Consider the following 25,976-nt stretch of genomic DNA (forward strand, 5'->3'; position numbering starts at 1 on the left):
ATGCCTATTGCCAGCAATCTTCTAAAAGCCCATTTAAGAAAAAAGCAATTTGATTATTTTTTGTCTGAGTTAGGTGACTGTTGAGTAAGTATATAATAAATTCATATATAATTTATAATATAATGAATTAAAGTTATAGAGCTTACTAATTTATCAATATCTTAGTAAATTGTAAGATTAGTTTTATAGAATTTGTCAATTTATTGATATATCAGTAGTTGTGAAATTAAAAATATTTAATCGTGGCTACCTTTTGTTAAGTGTTTATTATGTTAGGTGTTTTAACTGTGTGAACTTGATTCATCCACACAACCACACTATGAGGCAGATAATTAATTATTTTACAGATGAGGAAACTGAGATTTAGAGAGATTAAAAATCTTGACCAGATCACTCAGATAATAAGGAGGGGAACTGGGACTTTGCCTGATTCTCATGGGTTTTGTTTTTGTTTTAAACATCATTTACATCATTACCTCAAATGCTCAAAACACAGAGCCAAGGAATAAGGCTTGGTGATAACTTACTAAGTTACTGAGGACATCTACATATCACCATTTTATGTTAGAAATATGTAACAGGGTCCAATCTGGAAGTGATTATGATTCAGTACCAATATCAAGTAGGTAAAATGACAGTGTATAAAGCTACATAAAGACATGAGACAGAATAGCCAACAACATTCTACTCTAGATCTCATAAGTTTCACTCCAGATCAGTATGTCAGCTGACGAACAGCACAGTTCACATGGGACTGCTCTATTAAAAGCAGTAGGGACTACACCCCCACCAGCCATTGGGAGGGAAAGAGTGGGGAGCACAGGAATGGGTCTGTTTGTCGGATCAATGCCCCCCCCCCAATCTCAGGGACATCTAAGATAAATAAAGCCCACTAAATGGAGAAAACACAAAATGTCTTATGTCTTCACCATTATCAAGGCCATTAAAGAGATGTAAAAAGCACAGCAGCTAACCGTATTCATAAATAGCAAACTAGCATTTGAGAAGGTAGTAAGAACTCAGTCTCATAAATAACTAGATGTATGTTAATTTAATTCTTTTGGAAGGGGAAGTAGAAGAATATAAAACATTAATCACCATCTCAGGAACGATTTATTTTGCATATATGCCTGCAGAGAGAAGGAAAGCTGTTTGCTTTTGGTAGTCTTCCAGCTCCTGCTTTCTTCTTGATCATCAGGGGGCTGCATTCACATACATCTTCTATATGTCAATAGTAGATTGCTCATCCTCTGCTTTCATGTGTGCAGCCAGAATCCACTGACTTTCATGGGCAAACGGTGGTGAGTTTGCTGTTTGTAATAAAGCTATTATGCATCAGACCTCTGGGTCAGACAGTCTGATCCAAAGACTGTGGCAGAAGCCCAAGTTATTATTTCTCCCTTATTATAGATGAATGAGCCCCTTTCTTTTTATCTTCAGCTTTATTGAGATATAATTGACATATAACATTGTGTAAGTTTAAGGTGTACAACATGATGATTTGATATACATGCATTTTGCGATCTGTTTAACACAATAAGGTTAGTTAATGCATCCATCTCCTCACATAGTTACTTTTTTTTTTGTGATGAGAACTTTTAAGATCTACTCTCTTAGCAACTTTCAAATATGTGATATGTATTGTTAACTATAGTCACAAAGCTTTAAATTATATCATCAGAACTTATTCATCTTATAACTGGAAGTTTGTACACTTTGAACACCTTCATCCATTTCCCCCATTCTCCTGACCCTGGCAACCACCAATCTACTCTGTTTCTGTGAGTTTGCTTTTTTTTTATATTCCACATGTAAGTGAGATCACATAGTATTTATCTTTCTTTGTCTGACATTTTACTTAGCATAATGCCCTATAAGCTCATCCATGCTGTTGCAAATGACAGGATTTCCTTCTTTTTAAAAATGGCTGAATAATATTCCAGTGTGTGTGTGTGTGTGTGCATGTGTGTGTGACATGTCTATATGTCATAATTTCTTTTCTTTATCCATTCATCCACTGGTGGACATTTAAGTTATTTCCATGCCTTGACTATCATAAATAATGCTGCAATGAACATTGAGGTATAGGTATCTTTTCAAATTACTGTTTTTGTTTTCTTTGGGTAAATACTCAGAAGTGAAATTGCTGGATCATATGGTAGTTCTATTTTTTATTTTTTGAGGAAACTCCATACTATCTTCTCTAGTGGCTGCACCAATTTACACTCCCACAAATAGTGCATAAATGTTCCCTTTTCTCCATATCCTTGCTAGTACTTGCCATCTCTTGTTCTTTTTTTTTTTTTTTTTAATAATGGTCATCCTAACAGGTGTGAACTGATAGCTCATTGTGGTTTTGATTTGCATTTCCCTGATGATTAGTGATGTTGAGCATCTTTTCCTGTACCTGTTGGCCATCCGTATGTCTTTTTTGGAAAAACGTCTATTCAGGTTCTTTGTGAATGGGCCCATCTCTAAGAAAACATACCTTTTATCAGAAAGATGAACTTTTCAATCACTCTTAATGGGAAAGTGATTCCCTCAACAATGTATGTACCAACCTGTGTCAGTAAGGAAATTCAGAAAGCCATATAATACACTGATAAAATATAACTTCCGTAGTCAGTTTGATTTTTAGCCTACTTGGGTCTATCTGTATCAGGACGTTTAGAAGTAAAACAAAACATTTAAACTTAAAAACTAACTCAAGCTACCTAGGAAATAACAATTCTCTCTATACAGTTGTCCCTTGGTAACCACAGAGGATTGGTTCCAGAGGATCCCTCCATTACCAAATTCTGCAGATGCTCAAGTTCCTTATATCGAACGGTGCAGTATTTGCATATAACTTAGGCACACCCTCCGTATACTTTAAATCATCTCTAGATTACTTACAATACCTAATACAATGTAAATGCTGTGTAAATAGTTGCTGGTATGCAGCAAATTCAAGTTTTGCTCTTTTGAACTTTGAATTTTTTCAAACATTTTAGTCAAGGTTAGTTGAATCCACAGATGCAGAACCATGGATATAAAGGGCCGACTGTACACAGATCACCGTGCATAGACAACCCAGTAACAAGATCCAATATACTAAACCTGAAGTCAAGGAGGGCTGTGGACAGGAGGGTAGAGCTAGTGGTATGTCACTGGTTTGACTTTTTCTTTTTACCAAAAAACACCCAACTGCAAAAGTTAATCTCAGAAAAAGATTTTACAAAGGGCTTATATAAAGTAGTTGCCAACTTTTAAAATTTTTTGCCCACAGTTTTCAAAATGACCAACTCCAAAATACAAATTTTTGTTTTGGCCTTGCCAAGACTCATGTTTTTTATGGAAATTTGTAAATTACATGTATCCTGTAATGCACATTTTTAAGCTTGTACAAATGAGAATGTTGCTTCTTAAAATTTATCAGGAGATTACAAACATTTATAACTATTTCATTATTACTCAGCACATTGCTGCAAGTCTCATTAGTTATGTCTTTCAGGGAATTTTCTCCTGAAAAACTTTAGTGAAGGTTATTCTTACTTAGGTGGGTTCCATGCTTCTGAAGATGTCAGAAGGGATTTGAACTAAATCTGATAGTTAAACTGAAGATCAGGATGGACCATATAATTTATATCGATGAGTCTGGTACTTTGTATAGTTTGTAAACTAGCACTAAAAATTACCAAAATGAATTCTAATAAAGGTTTGAGTAACAACAATGTTTATTGGAATAAGTGGTTAGTTCTCAAATATATGAACTTTTTTGAAGGAGATCACTCACTTGGAACCATGTTTTAACGTGTTTGTTAAAAACACTTACTTAAAAATCACTCAGTTTAGCAGGAGACCAAAAGCTAGGCACTGAGCTGAGTGTATCTAATTTTAACTTTCAAATTTCCCCCAGTCTGGAAGTAGCTATCTCTTGCTCAAGGATGGAATCTATCTCCTGGATTAATTTATTTTACCCTGGAGACAAATATTAGAAAGCAACATCTTTTGTGCTTATAGTTAGTAAACCACAACTCAAGTTAAAAGTATTATCAATGGACCAAAAATGATGCTTCATGACTGTAAAGCTTATATTCTGTAAAAACGACACAAAGGATTTTTTTACTTCCCAGGAGAGGAACTAAGGTTTATTCTCTACTGAAAATAAATGAGAAAAATATTGCTGCTTCCAAACTCTAAGTAGGAATCAAAACACCTTAATAATACATATTTAAATGTTTACCTATTTAAAAAATTCTAAAGTGCTTTTTAAAGAACAGAATTAGAATATCCTAAACCACACAAATTGAAGGTAACAACAGCATCAAAGTAACAGATACAAATTGGCATTTCTGTGGATAAACTATGCCTAGTTTTCAGAAAGTCTAGACCCAAATGCATTGGGCTTCCTAAAGAGGATGTTTCATATGACCTCTGGGAACCAGTGCTCTTGGTCACCCTGGGGGTACTTGCTGTGGGTGCTCTCCTCAGCATTGTTTTGCTGTGGAGGAGCTCCTGTGGGCTCTAGAACCAAAAGCAGCATTTGGACCAGTCAAGTCTGCAAAGGGCCCCTCTACTGTCCATAGTGCCCATCTTAGAGGAATCTGCTGACACTGATATTGCTGACACCTTGAACTTTCTCATGGAGATCCAACTAGGGGGAAGAAAGTTTATGTTTTCCTCCCTCTGTTAGTGTATCCCATTGTAAGACTGGAGCAAGAGTCCAGGGACTGGACTGACGAGCAATTTGAGTGAGATATTTGCAGTGCTCACCATCACCTCACCATCCTTATTCTGGCTCAGTAGCTTTGCACCAAATTTGTGGGGGCAGCATTCTCATTTCTAATGATGAGTTCCTTTTTCCCCCTGCAAGTACTTCTCAGCCTCCTATGCAAATAACCCTTGGCTGTTTTGTGCCACCAGTTATCCAGAACAGATTTTCCCAGTTCTGTGGTGGGTAAAACTTATCTTATCCTGCACACGTGAAGACCCCTGATGCAGGGTTTCTGTAAATGAGCTAACTCTTTATTTACCCGGGCTTTGTAACATGGAGGTAATTACTATCTCTTGTGACTTTTGCCTTAACCACTTCAGGATATGTCAGAGAAATTTTTTAAAAAGTCATAGTAAATATAATAGCAAGTTGCTAACATTTATTACGTCCTCCTATATGCCACACATTGTTCTACATTGTGTTTTATATTGACTAACTCATTTACTCTTCAGAATAACCTTTTAAGGTAGGTGCAGTTATTTCTTCCATTTTATTGTAAGGACACGGGCACAAAGAAGTTAAATAACTGACAGAGGTCACTCCCACTGGATTCAGATGACTAGCAAGAAAGGGGAAGAAAGAGGAGTGAAATTTTGCCTTCATTATATTTTCTTCTGTATTCCTAATTTCAAAAGCAATTAAGTGGAATTAAAGAATGTCTCTCTGGCATAAATGGTAAGCCCCAACAAAGCAGGGGCCATGCCTTTTTTCTCTCTCCATAGTATCTCTGGTGCTTAGTACAAAAGAGACACTCAATAGATATTCATGTTACAAATGAATGGATAATCTAAAAAACTTTCAGTTGCTTTTTTTAAATGTGTCTTTCATTCTTTTTCTTGTCTTTCCAATTTCTGTTGTCTTAATCTGCACTAAAGAATTACTAAACACTCTGGATTAGTGGGTTGACGATACTCCTTGTCAATAACTTATATAGCTTTCTGTTGGCTCTAATTTCTAATAGAAGAATTGGGGCTGGTTTCAGAGATGAATCAGTTAAGAGGCTGTTTTCCTTATAGATATCATCAACAAGACTTCTCTGAGATGTGTACTGAGAAACATACTGAAATGCAGAGTTCATATCTAGATGGGTGAGCACAGCTTTCATTGCTTTTCTAAGATCCTTTATGGTATACTGTTTTATTAATTATTTCTGGTAATAAGAATAATTTCAAAAAATAATTTCTGGTTGTATGTGTAAGTTGACAACATTGATAGAGCTATTTAAGTTATAGGCAATGTATTCTGTAAATTGACTTACAAAGCTATTAACTGAGTATAATACATATAGAGGCCAGGCGAGTACATGGCTTATGAACCAGGCCACGACCCTGAGGAGGGAACTGTATATTAGTTCTGGTCTTTGTAGTTGCTAAAGGTTTATTTGATTATTAATCCTATAATTCCTCATATTTTCACACCTTCTGGCTATCTTCAGCTTCTTGGTTCTGAGGCATCATACTAAACATCTTTATTAGAGGAATAATGAAAGAGCTTCATTTCACACAATGCTTTCTTTTAAACTCTTTGATAGCATCCTGGAATTTAAAAACATCCATTCATAAATTATTTTTATGATTGGACCTTGATCAATTTACTTGAACTTAGTGTGCCCTCTTCTCCATTTGCAGCTGAAAGGGTAGTCTTGACCTACTTTTTAGAAGAGCCCCTAAAAATGATTAGTTGAGCCTTCCTTATAGAGTACTTTAAAAATATATAATTGCTCTGCATATAGGAAAAAACCTATCAGAATTTTTTAAAAAATGTTTAAAAATAGGTGAAAATTTCAAGATGGAAACAGGGACTTGCTAATGCTGAATAAGGCAGAAGAGCATATTTTTGTCAGTCAGTTTTACTAGTTTAAATAAAGCCTATTTAACTATAAAAATCTATTTAATCAGTGATAGAGTCATTTCATTTTAGTGAGTGCCTAATTGTAGAGAAGCTCTGCAGCACAATCATGACCTCCTTCTGTTGTGCTCAGCTCAAGACTACCTTTAATGAAATGTGATGATGGAGCAGTTCCCTTGATTAAAGCACTTTAATAAATAAGTAGCTAGACAAATTTACCAGCTAGGAGAGAAGAGGAATAAATGGAGCTGTAAATCCTATAAGAATAGTTTTATCATTTAAAAAATTTTTATGGATTATTTAAATTGTGCTTCTCTAATTATAATCATTTATAACGTTTCATTGTGTTTAATAGCATTTGCTTTGATTGAATCATTATCATAGTTAGCAAGTTGCTCTAATATCTACCTTACAGTATCTTTTCAATAATGTGAAAGAAAACTGAAGCTATGTGAATGTGGTTTCCTTTTCTGTCCCTAGAAAGAGACCATAATAGAGAAGTTTCATTTGTAGAAAATTTATATTTTATAGTCCTTTATACACTTACTATAACATTTCAGATTTATTTATTTACAGTTTAATTTTGCACACTCACCCATTCTGATTGCCCTCTCACAGATTTTAATATTCCCATTCAGTTTTGGCAGTATAGCAGTAGAGAGAGAAATTTTCCTGTTTTTGTTCTTTTTGGATAGATCCACAACATTATAGAGAAAATTTTAAAAGATTTCAGTCTTCTCGTATGCCAGAATTTTGGGGAAACTTTGATTAATTGATCTTATCCCGCTCTCTACTCCTTCAGCTCTGATTTCAGAGGGTATACATGAGGAGGACCCTCACTTTCTCTCTGCTTTACATGGTACCCTAGACCTTCTGCAGCTTTCCTAGGTTGATATAAGAGTGAACGAAAATGTCATTGTTGCAGAAGTCAAGCAGGGGCTCACAACCAATTGTGTGAATGTTTTGCTTTTCCTGTATCTTGTCTTTGCTCTTGCATCTTTTAGAGTCTAGGCATGTGTTTGTGTGTGTGTGTGTGTGTGTGTGTGTGTGTGTTGAGTGAGAGAAATAGCAGTCTACTCTAATAATACCGTAATCACAACCAGGAAAGACATGCTTCGTCAATTCTCTGGCAGTAACTGCAGTTCCTGTGGAAAGAAAAAGTGTTGTGGTCTCCGAGCTGATCTCCCTGTGCTATGTGGCTGCTTCCCACTAGCTATCTATTTTACATTTGGTAATGTATATATGTCCATGCCACTCTCTCACATCGTCCCAGCTTACCCTTCCCCCTCACTGTGTCCTCAAGTCCATTCTCTACATCTGCGTCTTTATTCCTGTCCTGCCCCTAGGTTCTTCAGAACCATGTTTTTTTTTAGATTCCATATATATGTATAGCTGATTCACTTTTTTATAAAGCAGAAACTAACACACCATTGTAAAGCAATTATACTCCAATAAAGATGTTAAAAATAAATAAATAAAAAGTCAAAAAAAGAAAAAAGAAAAAGTGCTGTGGTACAGTAGAAAAAATATAGGCTTTGTAGTAAGAAACATCCAAGTTTAAATTCCAGCTCTGGATTCACAGATAATTAGCTCTAATTTGCTTTTCAAATTCATTAAACCCATCTGAATCTGTTTTCTTATCTGTAAAATGGGAATAATAATACAAACCTCATAGGGTCATTATTTGTATTTACTAAGTAAAGTATGAAAATTATATGGAACCTTATATGTTTTCAGTAAATGTGTTCTCTTCTGTTCCTTAGTACTCCAGTGAGTTGGCTTACCACAAAACACAGAAATATAATAAAATTTGAATCAGAACTATCAAATTACAAGTAATAAAAAAGAGGGTAAAACAATTAGGCTAAAGAAATGCCTAATGTTATTTACTGTGATTAATTGTAGTACTTAGTTCTCAGATTCTTGAAGGATGAGGTAGCAAGATAAACACAGTAGGTTATATTATTGTCAATATTTGAGAAAAGAAAATACAACTCACCAAGTTTTTTCTGTACTAGTATTTTTAATATTAAATATTAAGTATCTTTATTCATTCTATATCTCAGATTTCATTAAAATTTTAATTAAAATTTAATTGCAAATTCAATAGAGAAGAGGGACCCTCGTCAAAGAATGGATGGACATTTCTCTGCTATAGGTATGGTCATCTCTTTGTTAACAAATAAAGGTAATCTTGCTAGAACACTCTTGTAAGATTTGAACTGGAGATTATTCTATTGTATAAATAGTGGAAAAAGAAAATCTGACTAAATGGAGGACTAGTGAGATAATGGCTGCTACATGTTTTCTTTCAGTTCTATGAATTCCAGGGGATGGATTGTTGTTTTCTTGCCTCAATTTCTTCATTAGTCACTGCATACATGTAGACCTTTTCCAGAAGTCCCTGAAATTGTCCAGTTGTTTCTTTGTTGATACAATGCCAATGTTCTATCAATACTTCTTCTCCCCCACCATCTCACACATATCTCTCTCCCCAAAGTCCATTGTTCTCATTGGTTAAGAAGTCTTCCTCACTTGAAAAAAATGTGAAGACTTTTGATTGTTTAAAGCACTCATCACTTTATACTATTATTATTAATTTTTTATACTTTTAATATAAAGGAGAGGTGTAATGTTTCCAAATTCCTGGCAGATATTACTCTGGGATTTGCCAATGAGAAATTGGAATTCTTTGGAATTACACAAATCATAAATGATTCTTAAAATATTTCCAACATTCTTCATGGTATTTATGGATATGTAAGTAAATTATTACAAATATAAATAAAATAATAAATTTAGTAGCATTTTCAAAGAACTGTAGCCATAGTGCATATTCAAACACTTGTAAACACCAGTGAAGAAAACTAGGTTATCTTGAAATAGCGTAATGTTCTTAATCCTAGTAAAGTTAATGTCACTCACTGTACAGGATCATGTGCCAAAGTAGCTAATGTAAGGACTTATTTTATTTCCTAAACTTGTTATTTCTTAGGACATTATTCATAGGATTTGTTTAAATTATACTATGCATGTAAATTGATTATTTTATTTGCAAGCATGATTCACTGTTAGTAGCAACAAGGATATGAACACACATTTGTGAACCAAGTTGTCTCTTGGTTGATTGTTGTGTTTTAATTCTTACAAGAGAATTATTATACCTTTTCCCATTTTCTCCATTTCTCAACTGAGTTTTCTCCTGATCCCAGAGAAACATATAAATTACTCTAGAAATGCTGGGAGGGGATTCCTTATGGAAACACTATGAAATGACCCCTCTTTTTAGGGTAGTGATTTTCAACCTTGGTGGCACTTTAAATTCACTTGGATGCTATTTTAGAAATACACGTGCCTGGGTGGTGGATCCCAGGAAGTTGATTTAATAAGGAATATTTTTAAAAATCCTATTGATTCTGTTGTATAGCCAAATTTGAGAACTCTCCTCAAGGAACTACCCAATGAGTTACTCCTCATTCTATAATTTAAGGATACACTTATAAGTATTTTTCATTCTTTCATTGTAGGTAAATTCATTTTTATAATCTCTGAAATACTTTGTAACATTCTTGAAGAAAAATATATTTACTGTTGGAAACTTATTTTTGATCAGCAATTTCAGAACCTTGAAGGTTTATTATTACATTTTGGCAGTTGTAAGTATTTAATTGATCTTATTTTTTAGTTATTAAAGAAATACATATGTTTATTTAAAAATAAAGTTATGCAGAATTACTTGTAATGGAAACAAGACTTACTTATTCCATCTCCCTCTCCAGAAGCATCCCTTTTTAATTTTTCAGCTGTTTGTCCCAGTTGTCATCTTAACATTTCTAAATAATATGATTATGCTGATATTTCTTAATAAATTATTTTTTTGACATCTTCTATTTATTTTCTTCCATGATAGCAAGGAATTGGTCGTATATTCTCCCCCAATATTTCCTCCATCCTTCTGTTAAATTACATTATTATTTTTCAATCTTATGCTGGCTACTTTTCTAATTTTAATTTATGTATTTCCGTCATTTTTTCTTCCACATTACCTATGAGCTGTATCTCTTGACTCATCACTTTATAAGATGAGGATATTAGCACCCATGCCTTTCTCTTCAGCTCTCCCACATCTCCCAACTTCTGTCATTTTTACTTTTGCATCATCAAAGTTGATGAAAACATATTTCATTTTATAACATATATTTTCTGTTTGCCTGTAGATTAGTTTTAAAATTTGATAGCTAATATACATTTTCACATTATTCTGACTATATAAGAATAGTAAATGGAAGCACCAATCCATCTTTTGTACATCAAAATGCTCTGCTCCCATTTCTTCATTGTTTTCTTTGTATTTTGTCATCATTAAAAAAAAAATTAAGACCCCAAATCTTACCTTTGTCTTAGGGTTTGGCAATCCCATTTGGAAAATGTTTATATTTGATCTTTTTTCTTGACCTCCTTTCTCAGACACCACTACCCTCAATCACTAGCTGCTCTAAAAATCTTGACTAAATCTTTACTCAAAACTGTAATCTTGGAACTTCCATCTAGGTTAAGAATTATTTTCTCTCACATTTTGAAGGCATTAATATATCACTTTCTAGCATGTAGTATTGATGATAAGTCTTCTGATGGTAACTGTCTTTTATTTGTAGGTAAATTTTAATTCCCCGTGAAGCATTTGGAATTTTCTCTTTATCCAGAGAGAACTCCAAAATTTCACAGCAAATTGTCTAGATGTGTCTATTTTTTGATTTATTATATTGAGCACTTACTCTGCTCTTTCAACCCTGAGATCATGTCCCTTAGTTCTGAGAAATTCTCACCCATTTTTCCTTTGATGTTTTTCTTGTCTCTGTCCACTCTGGTCTGAGCATCTGAATTCTAGTTGATTAGATGTTGGACTTCTTGTATGATGAATTGATATACTCTTGATATCTTTTATATTTTCTCATTTTTCTGTCTTCTTTTACTAGTTTTTTGGTAATATTTAATTTTTTTAACCTTTCAATGATCTCTATTAAGTTTTAAAGCTATTATTATTTTTAATTTCAAGAGATATTATTGGATTACCCCCTCAACAGTGTATCTATCTATCTGTCTACCTACCTATTATCTTTATTTCTATATGTACTGATTTATTTTTGAGGATTTTATTTCCATTATTTTAATATTCTCTTCTACTCCCTGAATTATGTCCATTTCCTCTAGAATAACATTTTTCTGTTTAACATGAGTTTCTCTATTTCATGTTGCAGGTTTGTCTCAAAGATCTCATTATGCTTTGCTGCCTAATCATATTTAAAAATAAACCCATAAAAGCACATCATAATTCAGTGCACAGTTGGGGCCTTTGATAGGTTTATTTTAGAGCAGTTGGGCAGATATATAACTGTTACAGCTGTTTGAAAATATCAGAAATTAAGATACATTTTTTCTGTGGCTCAGGAAATCCTTTAGAGAAGAGACTTGATATTTTTGCCCAAGCAGTAGCTATCTGGGTGCCAGATGAAAATAAAGACAGGTGGGAAGGGACATGAACCAAGATGGTGGAGTAGAAGGACGTGCTCTCACTCCCTCTTGTGAGAACACCAGAATCACAACTAGCTGCTGGACAATCATTGAGAGGAAGATGCTGGAACTCACAAAAAAAGATACGCCACATCCAAAGACAAAGGAGAAGCCACAATGAGATGGTAAGAGAGGCTCAATCACAATAAAATAAAATCCCATAACTGCTGGGTGGGTCACTCACAGACTGGAGAACGCTTGTACCACAGAAGTCCACCCACTGGAGTAAAGGTTGTGAGCCCCACATCAGGCTTCCCAAAATGGGGGTCTGGCAAGGACAGGAGGAATTGCTAGAGAATCAGACTTTGAAGGCTAGTGGGATTTGATTGCAGGACTTTGACAGCACTGGGGGAAACAGGGACTCCACTCTTGGAGGGCACACACAAAGTAGTGTGCACATCGGGACCCAGGGGAAGGAGGACTGACCCCAGGGGAGACTGAACCAGACCTACCTGCTAGTATTGGAGGGTCTCCTGCAGAAGCAGGGGGTGGCTCTCTTTCACCATGGGGACAAGGACACTGGCAGCAGAAGTTCTGGGAAGTACTCCTTGATGTGAGTCTGTCATTAGCCCCACCAAAGAGCCCAGGTAGGCTCCAGTGTTGGGTTGCCTCAGGACAAACAACCAACATGGAGGGGACCCAGCCCCACCCATCAACAGTCAAGTGGATTAAAGTTTTACTGAGCTCTGCCCACCAGAGCAACAGTCAGCTCTACCCACCACCAGTCCCTCCCATCAAGCCTCTTAGATAGCCTCATCCACCAGAAGGCAGACAGCAGAAACAAGAAGAACTACAACCCTGCAGCCTGTGGAACAAAAACCACATTCACAGAAAGATAGACAAGATGAAAAGGCAGACGGCTATATACCAGATGAAGGAACAAGATAAAACCCCAGAAAAACAACTAAGTGAAGTGGAGATAGGCAACCTTCCAGAAAAAGAATTCAGAATAATCATAGTGAAGATGATCCAGGACCTCGGGAAAAGAACGGAGGCAAAGATTGAGAAGATGCAAGAAATGTTTAACAAAGACCTAGAAGAATTAAAGAACAAACAAACATAGAGGAACAATACAATAACTGAAATGAAAACTACACTACAAGGAATCAATGGCAGAATAACGGATTCCGAGGCAGAAGAATGGATGAGTGACCTGGAAGACACAATGGTGGAATTCACTGCCGAGGAACAGAATAAAGAAAAAAGAATGAAAAGAAATGAAGACAGCCTAAGACACCTCTGGGACAACATTAAACGCAACAACATTCACATTATAGGGGTCCCAGAAGGAGAAGAGAGAGAGAAAGGACCAGAGAAAACATTTGAAGAGATTATAGTAGAAAACTTCCCTAACATGGGAAAGGAAATAGCCACCCAAGTCCAGGAAGTGCAGAGAGTCCCCTACAGGATAAACCCAAGGAGAAACACACTGAGACACATAGTCATCAAATTGACAAAAATTAAAGACAAAGAAAAATTCTTGAAAGCAGCAAGGGAAAAATGACAAATAACATACAAGGGAACTCCCATAAGGTTAACAGCTGATTTCTCAGCAGAAACTCTAGAAGCCAGAAGAGAGTTGCATGATACACTTAAAGTGATGAAAGGGAAAAACCTACAACCAAGATTTCTCTACCTGGCAAGGATCTCATTCAGATTCTAAGGAGAAATCAAAAGCTTTACAGGCAAGCAAAAGCTAAGAGAATTCAACACCACCAAACCAGCTCTACAACAAATGCTAAAGGAACTTCTCTAAGTGGGAAACACAAGAGAAGAAAAGGACCTACAAAAACAAACCCAAAACAATTAAGAAAATGGTCATAGGAACATGCATATCAATAATTACCTTAAACATGAATGGATTAAATGCTCCAACCAAAAGACACAGGCTTCCTGAATGGATACAAAAACAAGACCCATATATATATTGTCTACAAGAGACCCACTTCAGACCTAGGGAAACATACAGACTGAAAGTGAGGGGATGGAAAAAGATATTCCATGCAAATGGAAATCAAAAGAAAGCTGGAGTAGCTATACTCATATCAGATAAAATAGATTTTAAAATAAAGAATGTTACAAGAGACAAGGAAGGACACTACATAATGGTCAAGGGATCAATCAAAGAAGAAGATATGACAACTGTAAATATATATGCACACAACACAAGAGCACCTCAATGCATAAGGCAACTGGAAACAGCTATAAAAGAGGAAATAGACAGTAACACAGTAATAGTGGGGGACTTTAACACCTCACTTACACCAATGGACAGATCATCCAGAATGAAAATAAACAAGGAAACAGAAGCTTTAAATGACACAATAGACCAGATAGATTTAATTGATATTTATAGGACATTCCATCCAAAAACAGCAGATTACAGTTTCTTTTCAAGTGCGCACGGAACATTCTCCAGGATAGAGCACATCTTGGGTCAGAAATCAAACGTCAGTCAATTTTAGAAAATAGAAATCATATCAAGCATCTTTTCGGACCACAACAGTCTGAGATTAGAAATGAATTACAGGGAAAAAACATAAAAAACACAAACACATGGAGGCTAAACAATACATTACTAAATAACCAAGATATCACTAAAGAAATCAAAGAGGAAACCAAAAAATACCTAGAGACAAATGACAATGAAAACATGATGATCTAAAACCTATGGAATGCAGCAAAAGCAGTTCTAAGAAGGAAGTTTATAGCTATACAAGCCTACCTCAAGAAACAAGAAAAATCTCAAATAAGCAATCTAATCTTACACCTAAATGAACTAGAGAAAGAAGAACAAACAAAACCCAAAGTTAGCAGAAGGAAAGAAATCATAAAGATCAGAGCAGAAATAAATGAAATAGAAACAAAGAAAACAATAGCAAAGATCAATAAAACTAAAAGCTGGTTCTTTGAGAAGATAAACAAAATTGATAAGCCATGAGCCAGACTCATCAGGAAAAAGAGGGAGAGGACTCAAATCAATACAATTAGAAATGAAAAAGGAGAAGTTACAACAGACACCGCAGAAATACAGAGCATCCTAAGAGACTACTACAGGCAACTCAATGCCAATAAAATGGACAACCTGGAAGAAATGGACAAATTCTTAGAAAGGTATAACCTTCTAAGACTGAACCAGAAAGAAATAGAAAATATGAACAGACCAATCACAAGGAATGAAATTGGAACTGTGATTAAAAATCTTCCAACAAACAAAAACCCAGGACCAGATGGCTTCACAGGTGAATTCTATCAAACATTTAGAGAAGAGCTAACAGCAGTCCTTCTCAAACTCCTCCAAAAAATGCAGAGGAAGGAACACTCCCAAATTCATTCTATGAGGCCACCATCACCCTGATACCAAAACCACACAAGGATACTACAAAAAAAGAAAATTACAGACCAATATCACTGATAAATATAGATGCAAAAATCCTCAACAAAATACTAGCAAACAGAATCCAACAGCACATTAAAAGGATCATACACCATGATTAAGTGGGATTTATCCGAGGGATGGAAGGATTCTTCAATATATGCAAATCAATCAATGTGATACACCATATTAACAAATAGAGGAATAAAAACCATATGATCATCTCAATAGATGCAGAAAAAGCTTTTGACAAAATTCAACACCCATTTATGATAAAAACTCTCCAGAAAGTGGGCACAGAGGGAACCTACCTCAATATAATAAAGGCCATATACCACAAACCCAGAACAAACATCATTCTCAATGGTGAAAAACTGAGAGCATTTCCGCTAAGATCAGAAACGAGACAAGGATGTCCACTCTCACCACTATTATTCAACATAGTTTTGGAAGTCCTAGCCATGGTAATCAGAAAAGAAAAAGAAATAAAAGGAATACAAATTGGAAAAGAAGAACTAAACCTGTCACTGTTTGCAGATGACATGGTACTATACATAGAGAATCCTAAAAATGCTGCCAGAAACCTACTGGAGCTAATCAATGAATTTGGTAACGTTGCAGGATACAAAATTAATGCAGAGAAATCTCTTGCATTCCTATACGCTAATGATGAAAAATCTGAAAGAGAAATTATGGAAACAATCCCATTTACCATTGCAACAAAAAGAATAAAATACCTAGGAATAAACCTACCCAGGGAAACAAAAGACCTGTATGCAGAAAATATAAGACACTGATGATGAAAGAAATTAAAGATGATACCAGCAGATGGAGAGATGTACCATGTTCTTGGATTGGAAAAATCAACATTGTGAAAATGACTCTACTACCCAAAGCAATCTAAAGATTCAATGCAATCCCTATCAAATTACCAATGGCATTTTTTACGGAACTAGAACAACTCATCTTAAAATTTGTATGGAGACACAAAAGACCCTGAATATCCAAAGCAGTCTTGAGGGAAAAAAACATAGCTGGAGGAATCAGACTCCCTGACTTCAGACTATACTACAAAGCTACAGAAATCAGGACAATATGGTACTGGCACAAAAACAGAAACATATATCAATGGAAAAAGATAGAAAGCCCAGAGATAAACCCACACACCTATGGTCAACTAATCTATGACAAAGGAGGCAATGATATACAATGGAGGAAAGACAGTCTCTTCAATAAGTTGTGCTGGGAAAACTGGACAGCTACATGTAAAAGAATGAAATTAGAATGCTCCCTAACACCATACATAAAAATAAACTCAAAATGGATTAGAGACCTAAATGTAAGACCGGACACTATAAACCTCTTAGGGAAAACATAGGAAGAACACTCTTTGACATAAATCACAGCAAGATCTTTTTTGATCCACCTCTGAGAGTAATGGAAATAAAAGCAAAAATAAACAAATGGGACCTAATGAAACTTAAAAGCTTTTGCACAGCAAAGGAAACCATAAACAAGACGAAAAGACAACCCCCAGAATGGGAGAAATATTTGCCAATGAATCATCGGACAAAGTGCTAATCTCCAAAATATATAAACAGCTCATGCAGCTCAATATTAAAGAAACAAACAACCCAATCCAAAAATGGGCAGAAAACCTAAATAGACATTTCTCCAAAGAAGAGATACAGATGGCCAAGAAGCACATGAAAAGCTGCTCAACGTCACTAATTATTAGAGAAATGCAAATCAAAACTACAATGAGGTATCACCTCACACCAGTTAGAATGGGCATCATCAGAAAATCTACAAACAACAAATGCTGGAGAGAGTGTGGAGAAAAGGGAACCTTCTTACACTGTTGGTGAGAATGTAAATTGATACAGCCACTATAGATAACAGTATGGAGGTTCCTTAAAAAACTAGAAATAAAATTACTATATGATCCAGCAATCCCACTACTGGGCATATACTCAGAGAAAACCATAATTCAAAAAGACACATGCACCCCAATGTTCATTGCAGCACTATTTACAATAGCCAGGTCATGGAAGCAATCTAAATGCCCATCGACAGACGAATGCATAAAGAAGATGTGGCACATATATACAATTGAATATGACTCAGCCATAAAAAGAACGAAATTTGGTCATTTGTTGAGACGTGGATAGATCTAGAGACTGTCATCCAGAGTGAAGTAAGTCAGAAAGAGAAAAACAAATATCGTATAATAATGCATGTATGTGGAACCTAGAAAAATGATATAGATGAACTGGTTTGCAGCACAGAAGTTGAGACACAGATGTAGAGAACAAACATATGGACACCAAGTGGGGAAAGTGGCGGGAGGTTGGGGTTGTGGTGTGATCAGTTGGGCAATTGGGATTGACATGTATACACTGATACATATAAAACTGATGACTAATAAGAACCTGCTGTATACAAAATAAGTAAAATAAAGTTCAAAGATTCAAAAAAAACCAAAAAAGCCACCATGTCAGAGACAATAAAATGCCAAGTGATACAGATAATTCAGTAAATTATGTATTTGCATTACTAATGATGTTCTAGAACAGCATACAATTTCTTAAGAGATTATAGGATAGGAAAGATATTCAGGAGAAATAATGAAGTAAAAAATTCATATTACTGGGGCTTCCTTGGTGGTGCAGTGGTTAAGAATCCGCCTGCCAATGCAGGGGGCACGGGTTCAAGCCCTGGTCTGGGAAGATCTCACATGCTGCAGTGCAACTAAGCCTGTGTGCCACAACTACTGAGCCTGTGCTCTAGAGCCAGTGAGCCACAACTACTGAGTCTACGCACCACAACTACTCAAGCCCATGTGCCTAGAGCCCGTGCTCCACAATGAGAAGCCACCACAATGAGAAGCCCACGCACTGCAATGAAGAGTAGCCCCGACTCGTCGCAACTAGAGAAAGCCCACAGCAACGAAGACCCGATGCAACCAAAAGTAAATAAATAAAAATAAATTTATTTTTAAAATTCATATTATTAAATAATATATGTGATCCTATATTTGTGAAAAAGTATATACATACACATGTATGCATAGAGAAAAGGACTCAACCCTGATGTTCACAGTGCCTATCTTTGCATGGCAGGGAGGAGACTCTAAATATCCCTTTTAAGGAAATAAACAATATTTTGCTTATCTATGTTCTTTAATTTTGTTTTGAATTGCAATTTGAAAACTATAGTAAACTTTCTAAAGGAAAAAAGAAAGATAGGTGGGAGCTTGACTTTTAATTAATGTTCCTGTATTTAACCTGAAGTCTTACCCTTGTTGTGGGGTTTGAAAATCCTAATGTCTACCCTCTGCTGCCTCTCTTTTCAAGCCTACTTCCCTGGACAGTGACTTCTTTTTCCCACGTCATCATTTTTGTTTCACTTCCTTCCCTTTGTAATTCTTTCCTTGTGGACACAGGCTGCCCACCCAAATGCCTGTATGGCTCAGGCAGCTAATTAAATAAATGAAGAAGACTGGTCCTTGAAAATGGACTTGATGTGCCCTGGAATGGAGATATTGCCACTACTCAGTTTCAGTTATTATGCTTTATTTCTTTACAATTAATTTAGTGAATTTTCCAGAGGCAAAAATGATATACATATATGGTTGGCCTGTCATCTTGACTCAGGGGTCCTCTTAGGTACTAAAATCTAAAAGAAATGTATTATTTCTTGTTGGAGGGGCTTTAGGTCCTATTACTTTCCATCAGAGTCCTCTAAACTACCTTAAATGTATATAGGTTCTAGGTTAAACTATGTCCTTGCCATGTACAGCCAACCTCAAGCCACATCAAAAATCAAACATTGTATTTCCTATTGAAAAAATTTCAATGTAGGAGGCTCTGAATAATCTAAAAGACAGTAATTTTATTTTGATTTTATAGTACCATGGCAGCATGCTTCATGTTTCTTTCTCATTTGGACCCTAGGTATAAATTTAGGGTTGAATATTGAGACATAACTCAGGGAGAGTGATTCTGCTTGGGTCTAGGTTAACGTGGTTCACTTATATAGCTTTCTTGTTCCATAACTTGATCCAAAGATAAGACTGAGTTTAATATGTAACCTGAGAATCAGATAGATGGCATATTCTTTGGTGATGGTCATTTTTGATATCATTTCTCTTGCCAGGCCTTTAGATAATGCAACAGAAAGTTAATGATTGTATTCTCAGGTGAGATCTTGAATGTCATGGTTTTCTGATGTTGACTGAAGAAAGAATTATTGAGAATTATTTGTATTATGTGATGATGGTAGGGTTAATAGCACATTGGACATTGAAAAATGTAAATGTAATTTGGACTTGAGGAAGGCCTCTGAAGGAATGCTTATAAACCAGGCCAAAAGTGCTATATAATTTGTCACACCCTCCTTGTTATATTGGCAAGTTTATCAGTTAATGCTGAAAGGTGGCAGGATATGCCAGCCCAAAATATGACTGTAGGAGTTCAAGACATGCCACCCCCAAATATTCTGCTTTGTTTTATTCATTGAGTTGTAGGCACTTGAAAACAGCAAATTCAGGGAAAGGCTTTCCCTGAATTCCCCTTATTTGCTTAAAGACCAGTGCTCTAAAAGGAACTCAATTGTAATCAATCCCATCCTGAGGTGGGGGTGAATTTCATCATTCAAGGAGGATTGACTCATCACAGAAGAGGAGACTAGAGGTTGACACCACACCCAAACTTTGTCACAAACCATTGTACCTCTAATCTGTTTTTCTAAGGGCCCATTCACCTTTCCTAAAAATCATTGACCCTTCAGAGGTTTACATCTCTCCTCCCCTCACCATATTAAGGTGGGTATTTAAGTCTAAATTCATAGCCACCTCTAGAAGTTAGTTATTTTTACCCCCAAGGGATCTCCTATGTATTCATGAGCTACACATGTTAATAAACTTGTTTTTCTCTTGTTAGAGGGGCCCCAGTGAGAACTTAGAAGGGTAGTAGAAAAATTATTTTTCCTCTCCTGAAATGCCAAGGCATGACTTGATGGAGGTGGTGAATTAGGTCCCAAAAGTCTCCATGAGACTTTCCCAAGCTACCCCAAATAAATATACAATCTAGTTTAAAACCCTGTGTTTTCCCACAAAGATAATTTTAAGCTCTAGCAATAAACATACAATATAAGAACAGTGTGCTTTCTGTTCTAAGTAGCTTCAAAGTAGGTTCCCAGCTTCTACCCGCAACCTGATTTCTGCCTTAAGTCCCTCCTATTTAGGAAATTTCTTAGCACTACCATATTATCAATGGAAAAATTATAATAGTGTACAACCACAATTTATATGCATATGTGTACTCACAATCTGCTGAGAATAGGGCATATGTGTTTTAAAATCCATAAAAACATGTCTTGAGAGTTTCAACTGAGTTAAGTCTGGCTTGTTCAGATATTTAGAGCAAACAACAGGTTTTTAAGGTGTTTGGATTACCCTGACAATTCACCATGATGTAGATGTCTCCATTAAGCCTGTCAGCTCCCCCTTGAGCAAGAGAAAATCAAATCAAAGCTCAACAGACATGAAGAGCATGGTTTGCTGCTATGGGTCTTCACGATGGATATAGATTTCTAAACAATCAGTGAAGTCCTGGTGTTGTAAATTGATTGATGAGATGGGCAGTGGTGTACCCCAGAGTTGTTTATTCCTTGCCACACACTGCTTTACTGGTCACTCATAGCCATGTGTTTAGATCAGTATCCCAACATGTAAGAGATTATTGGACTGCTGCAAAGTGAAACAATGTAAAGGTTGGTTTAAGCTGCTAAAATTGAAAAGCATCTCAAATAATAAATGTGTAAGCCCAGTGATATCCTGGACTCCCAAGTAAAAATGTCAGAAAGGGACCCCATGTCCTTTTTAAGTTGCAGATTAAGTAAATTTTTAGTCTCCTTGGGAAACCGTCCAGAAGGGGAAAGGATCCATTTAACACATGCTTCTCTTTTGATATGCTGATCTCTCTTGACTTCCTTAACTCATTTCACACAAGCCAGAGAGCTGAACTTCCACCATTTTTGTTGTGTGCATGTGAAAGAAGCTTATGGCATCACTTTCCAAACTTAAATCCTGCAACTAAATATGTTAGACTTTCAGAAAGTTTTATGAAATACTTCAAAGTCTTCTCTAATCTTGAATGTAAAGGTGTATTTAATTTACTTAACTCTGTCTAAGCCTGCTTCACACTAGAAGCAAGGAGAGGAAACTTAATATGCAGGTGCCAAAGAACAAGCATATCTTTTTGAAAAATTTGCTTGGGTACTGTGAGATTGTACATTCCAAAAAGGGCCACAACAGTGTCTCCTGTCCCACATTCCCTTCTTTGATGGTCCTCCTACCAGGAGATGGGTGTTTATGTTCCTTCCCCTTGACTCTGTTGTGACTACAACAGAGATGATGCAGTGAAGCTAGTTGTAAAAAGTGATACAGCTTTGCTTAGTTCTCTTGGGACACTCCCTCTTAGAACATAGTCATTGGGCTGGAGGTAATTCAAGCAACTCCATGGAGAAACCCACTGGAAAGGAATCAATAACCTGAAACTTCTCACCAGCCCTGAGTGAGCCATTGTGGAAGTTGATCCTCCAGTTCAGCTGAGCCCCGCCAGCTCACTGTCGTGTGGTGTGGTGCTGTTGTGTGGCTGTCCCTACTGAGCGGGGTACAAATTGTAGATGTGTGAGCAACATAAATGATCGCCATTGTATTTTTGAATTTGGGAGTGTTGTTAGGCAGCAAAGCATCGCTGTACCAGGGAATTATACTTAACCTTGTGGGGACCTAAATTTGTTAGTGTTCCTTTCCTCGGTAACAGGGGTTGGCAAACTTTGGTCTGCAGACTAAATCATGGCCCATAGCTAAGCATAGTTTCTACATTTTTAAAGTGTTATCGAAAAGAAAAACCCAAAACAAACAAGCAAACAAAAACCACCAAGAAGGGCTTCCCTGGTGGCGCAGTGGTTGGGAGTCTGCCTGCCGATGCAGGGGACGCGGGTTCGTGCCCCGGTCTGGGAGGATCCCACGTGCCGCGGAGTGGCTGGGCCCGTGAGCCATGGCCGCTAAGCCTGTGCGTCCGGAGCCTGTGCTCCGCAGCGGGAGAGGCCGCAACGGTGAGAGGCCCTCGTAACGCAAAAAAAAAAAAAAAAAAAAAAAAACCCACCAAGAATGGGTGACAGAGACTATATGTAGCCTGCAAAGACTAAAACATTTACTATTTGACACTTGACAGAAAAAGTTTGATGACCTCTGCTGTATAACAATCCACCTTCTTTCAGGTACTTAGTGTGAATTAGTACCACTGGTTTTGTGCTGGAAGAAAAACTTGGCAACATTATTAACTCTCAGAAACCTTTCTCTAAGGAGCCTGTCACAGCCTTCTTCCCACAGCTAAGTTAAACTTCAGAAGCAGTTGCACATTTTCTTGAGTGTCCTCGTGCAAATGTGTTGATTTTCTCATTAAGATACAATAAGCCATAGTTCAGAAAAATATATTTGGGGTGTGATATACCTCAGAATTGTAAATCATTGAGCAATTTTTAGAAAACATTTGCTGGAAATCTGGAAATAGAAATACTACCCTCTTCTCTCTCCTTTCAAACACATACATCTATTACATCTATAACTTCTTATCTGAGGTTGAAATAAGGTGAATTTGAGGGGAAGGATATTTGTATACATTTGTATTTGTATTATATATTATGATTGAATACTGGAACTAAAGGTTTCTAAGACCAAAACTGAACTATAAAATGTGAACACATAGTACCAAAAATTTTAGCATTTCTTCTTAGGTGACTGAATTGATAAATTAAGATACCATGGCAAAGTCAACTACCAGCCCAAACTTATACTAAGCAGCTGTACTGTTCCATAGGCTCAAGGTGCCAGTAAAATCATAAGATCTGGCCAAAAAATCATTTGCTCATAGTTGCTCTTACATTAGACATTTTCATCACACCACTAATTTTATATTCAATGACTGCTGATATCCAAACTTTTATCAATGTACTATGAAGAATAAGAGTATTTTAGTGTTGGGCTTCCCTGGTGGCGCAGTGGTTGAGAGTCTGCCTGCCAATGCAGGGGACACGGGTTCGTGCCCCGGTCCGGGAAGATCCCACGTGCCGCGGAGTGGCTGGGCCCGTGAGCCATGGCCGCTGAGCCTGCGCATCTGGAGCCTGTGCTCTGCAACGGGAGAGGCCACAACAGTGAGAGGCCCACATACCACACACACACACACACACACACACACACACACACAAAAAGAGTATTTTAGTGTAATAGTATTTGGCTTTAGACAGGACAATAATGTAAGTTTGGAATTTTGAAATCTGCTTACCTTCTCCAGTGAATTGCAGCTAGTGGGTGGGGAGCTGTCTGGGAAAAAGTAGATGTGATAGAAATCTTTCTTACCTGACACATAAGGAGGTGGATTCATACCCACACATCGTATTTGTTCTGTGGATTTTTTTTTTTTTGATAAAATTACTTACTGTCTTTGAAAACTATAGATTTGAGTTGGTAAAATTTTTAATTAGAAATACCTTTGCCATTTAAACTACCATCACTTTGCCATTTGCCAGTGAAATGTGTCAATACAAAATCATGAATATCAAAAAAATGATTTTCACAATTAGCATACTTTTAACTACTGGTTCACTCTTTTCTTTACCAGGGGTCTCAGGGATTTTTAGAGAGAACAACATAATGCAGGTCTTATAAGACTGCAGTTAAGCCCTTGATAGGTTGGAAATTGCTGTGGAGCTTTAATTTTTGAAATATGTTTTCAGAGAAAGATAAAATAGATGTGATGACATAAAGAAGCAAAACAAATAACAACCTTTCAAAAAGATTCAACATAATTGTTACAAAGTGAAAAACCTTTTAGAACCACTCTCATACATTTCAGCAAGAATTGTGTTGTTTTGCATTACAGTTTTTATAGAGCTTCTGTAATATTGGTTCATAAAATGTGTGCAGAAATTATCTATGGAGGTTGGAGGTAGAAAAGACCTGCTAGAGCATCTATTTCATTTACAAGCCATCAATAACTAATGTAGGACACACAGTAATGCAACACTAAGGTTATAAATTTAAACACAGAAGTCAGGAAATGCAAAAATCAAGGATCTCATAGTAACATCAAACACCCACAGTGCACAGATAAAATATTTTTTGATTGCTAATTATACTGTTAAGTGTTATACCTTAAAATGAAGCACATGTAATATAAATAGGCTAATGTTCCCTTGAGATACTTAAGTTGCATTTCCTGGCTTTTATGTTTAAATTGAAAACTTTAAAATTTCATTGACATGGATTTTTATTTTTCATTTCCTTCCTTTATTTTTGAAGAAAATGAAAAAAAAAAAGTTGTACATTTATCACCAATGTCGTTAACAGTGCTGAGAGTTACGCTCAGCCTCCATAGAGCTTTCTGAAGTGATTTTAAAATTAGACTGATAAAATTAACCAGAATCATGGCCACAGTCCTCAGGATGTGGTCTTCCATGTTTCTGAGCATGGGTCTGATGTTGTGGTTGGACCCTTTCATTTAAACATGGAGCTGCCTTCCCTAAATAAATAGACTCTGTGTCATGTTTATAGATTTCTAAATTTTACAAAGTACAATTTGAAAGGAATATGGGGTATTTATATGTTCACATCTGATAAATTTTGATTTGAGGAAGCCTTTTTAAGAGGATAGAGGCTCCCTTTCAAAACACTACTCTTAATAAGGATAATTTAAAGGAAGAGGATAGGTAAAGATCTATCCATGCAGAACACAGCAGTAGAAAAAATACCTGGGCTGTGAGATTGGAAACGGAATATAAACTTCAATCAGAGAATTGATCATGGCAAAGACATCGATGGGGTAAAGAAAAGAAGGACTTAGGAAATAGGTGACAACCTTCATTGATTCTCTACTCTTTATGGTGTAAAGTCCAAATGCCTAACACCATAAACAAAGTCTCCCCTATTTACCTCCAGCTTACCTCTGTGTTAGGCAGAGTCACGGGCCCCCAAGATGTCCATGTCCTAATCCCCAGAACCCATGGCTATGTTACTGTACATAGCAAAAGAAATTTTGCAGATGTGGTTAAGGATCTTGAGATAGGGTGATTATTCTGGAATATCTGAGTGGGCCCAATGTAATCATGTGGGTCCTTACAAGGGACAGAGGGAGGCAGGAGAGTCAGAGAAGGAGACACACAGTAGAAGCAGAGGTTGGAGTTATGCAGTTGCTGGCTTTGAAGATGGAAAATGGCCATAGGCCCAGGAATGCAGGTGGCCTCTAGAGGCTGGAAAATCAAGGAATGGATTCTGAGTCTCCAGAAGGAGGGCAGCCCTGCTGATACCTTGATTTTAGCCCCATAAAAACCATTTGGTCTTCTGACCTCCAAAATTAT

Source organism: Mesoplodon densirostris, chromosome 5, assembly GCF_025265405.1.
Source record: "Mesoplodon densirostris isolate mMesDen1 chromosome 5, mMesDen1 primary haplotype, whole genome shotgun sequence".
Taxonomy (NCBI): Eukaryota; Metazoa; Chordata; class Mammalia; order Artiodactyla; family Ziphiidae; genus Mesoplodon; species Mesoplodon densirostris.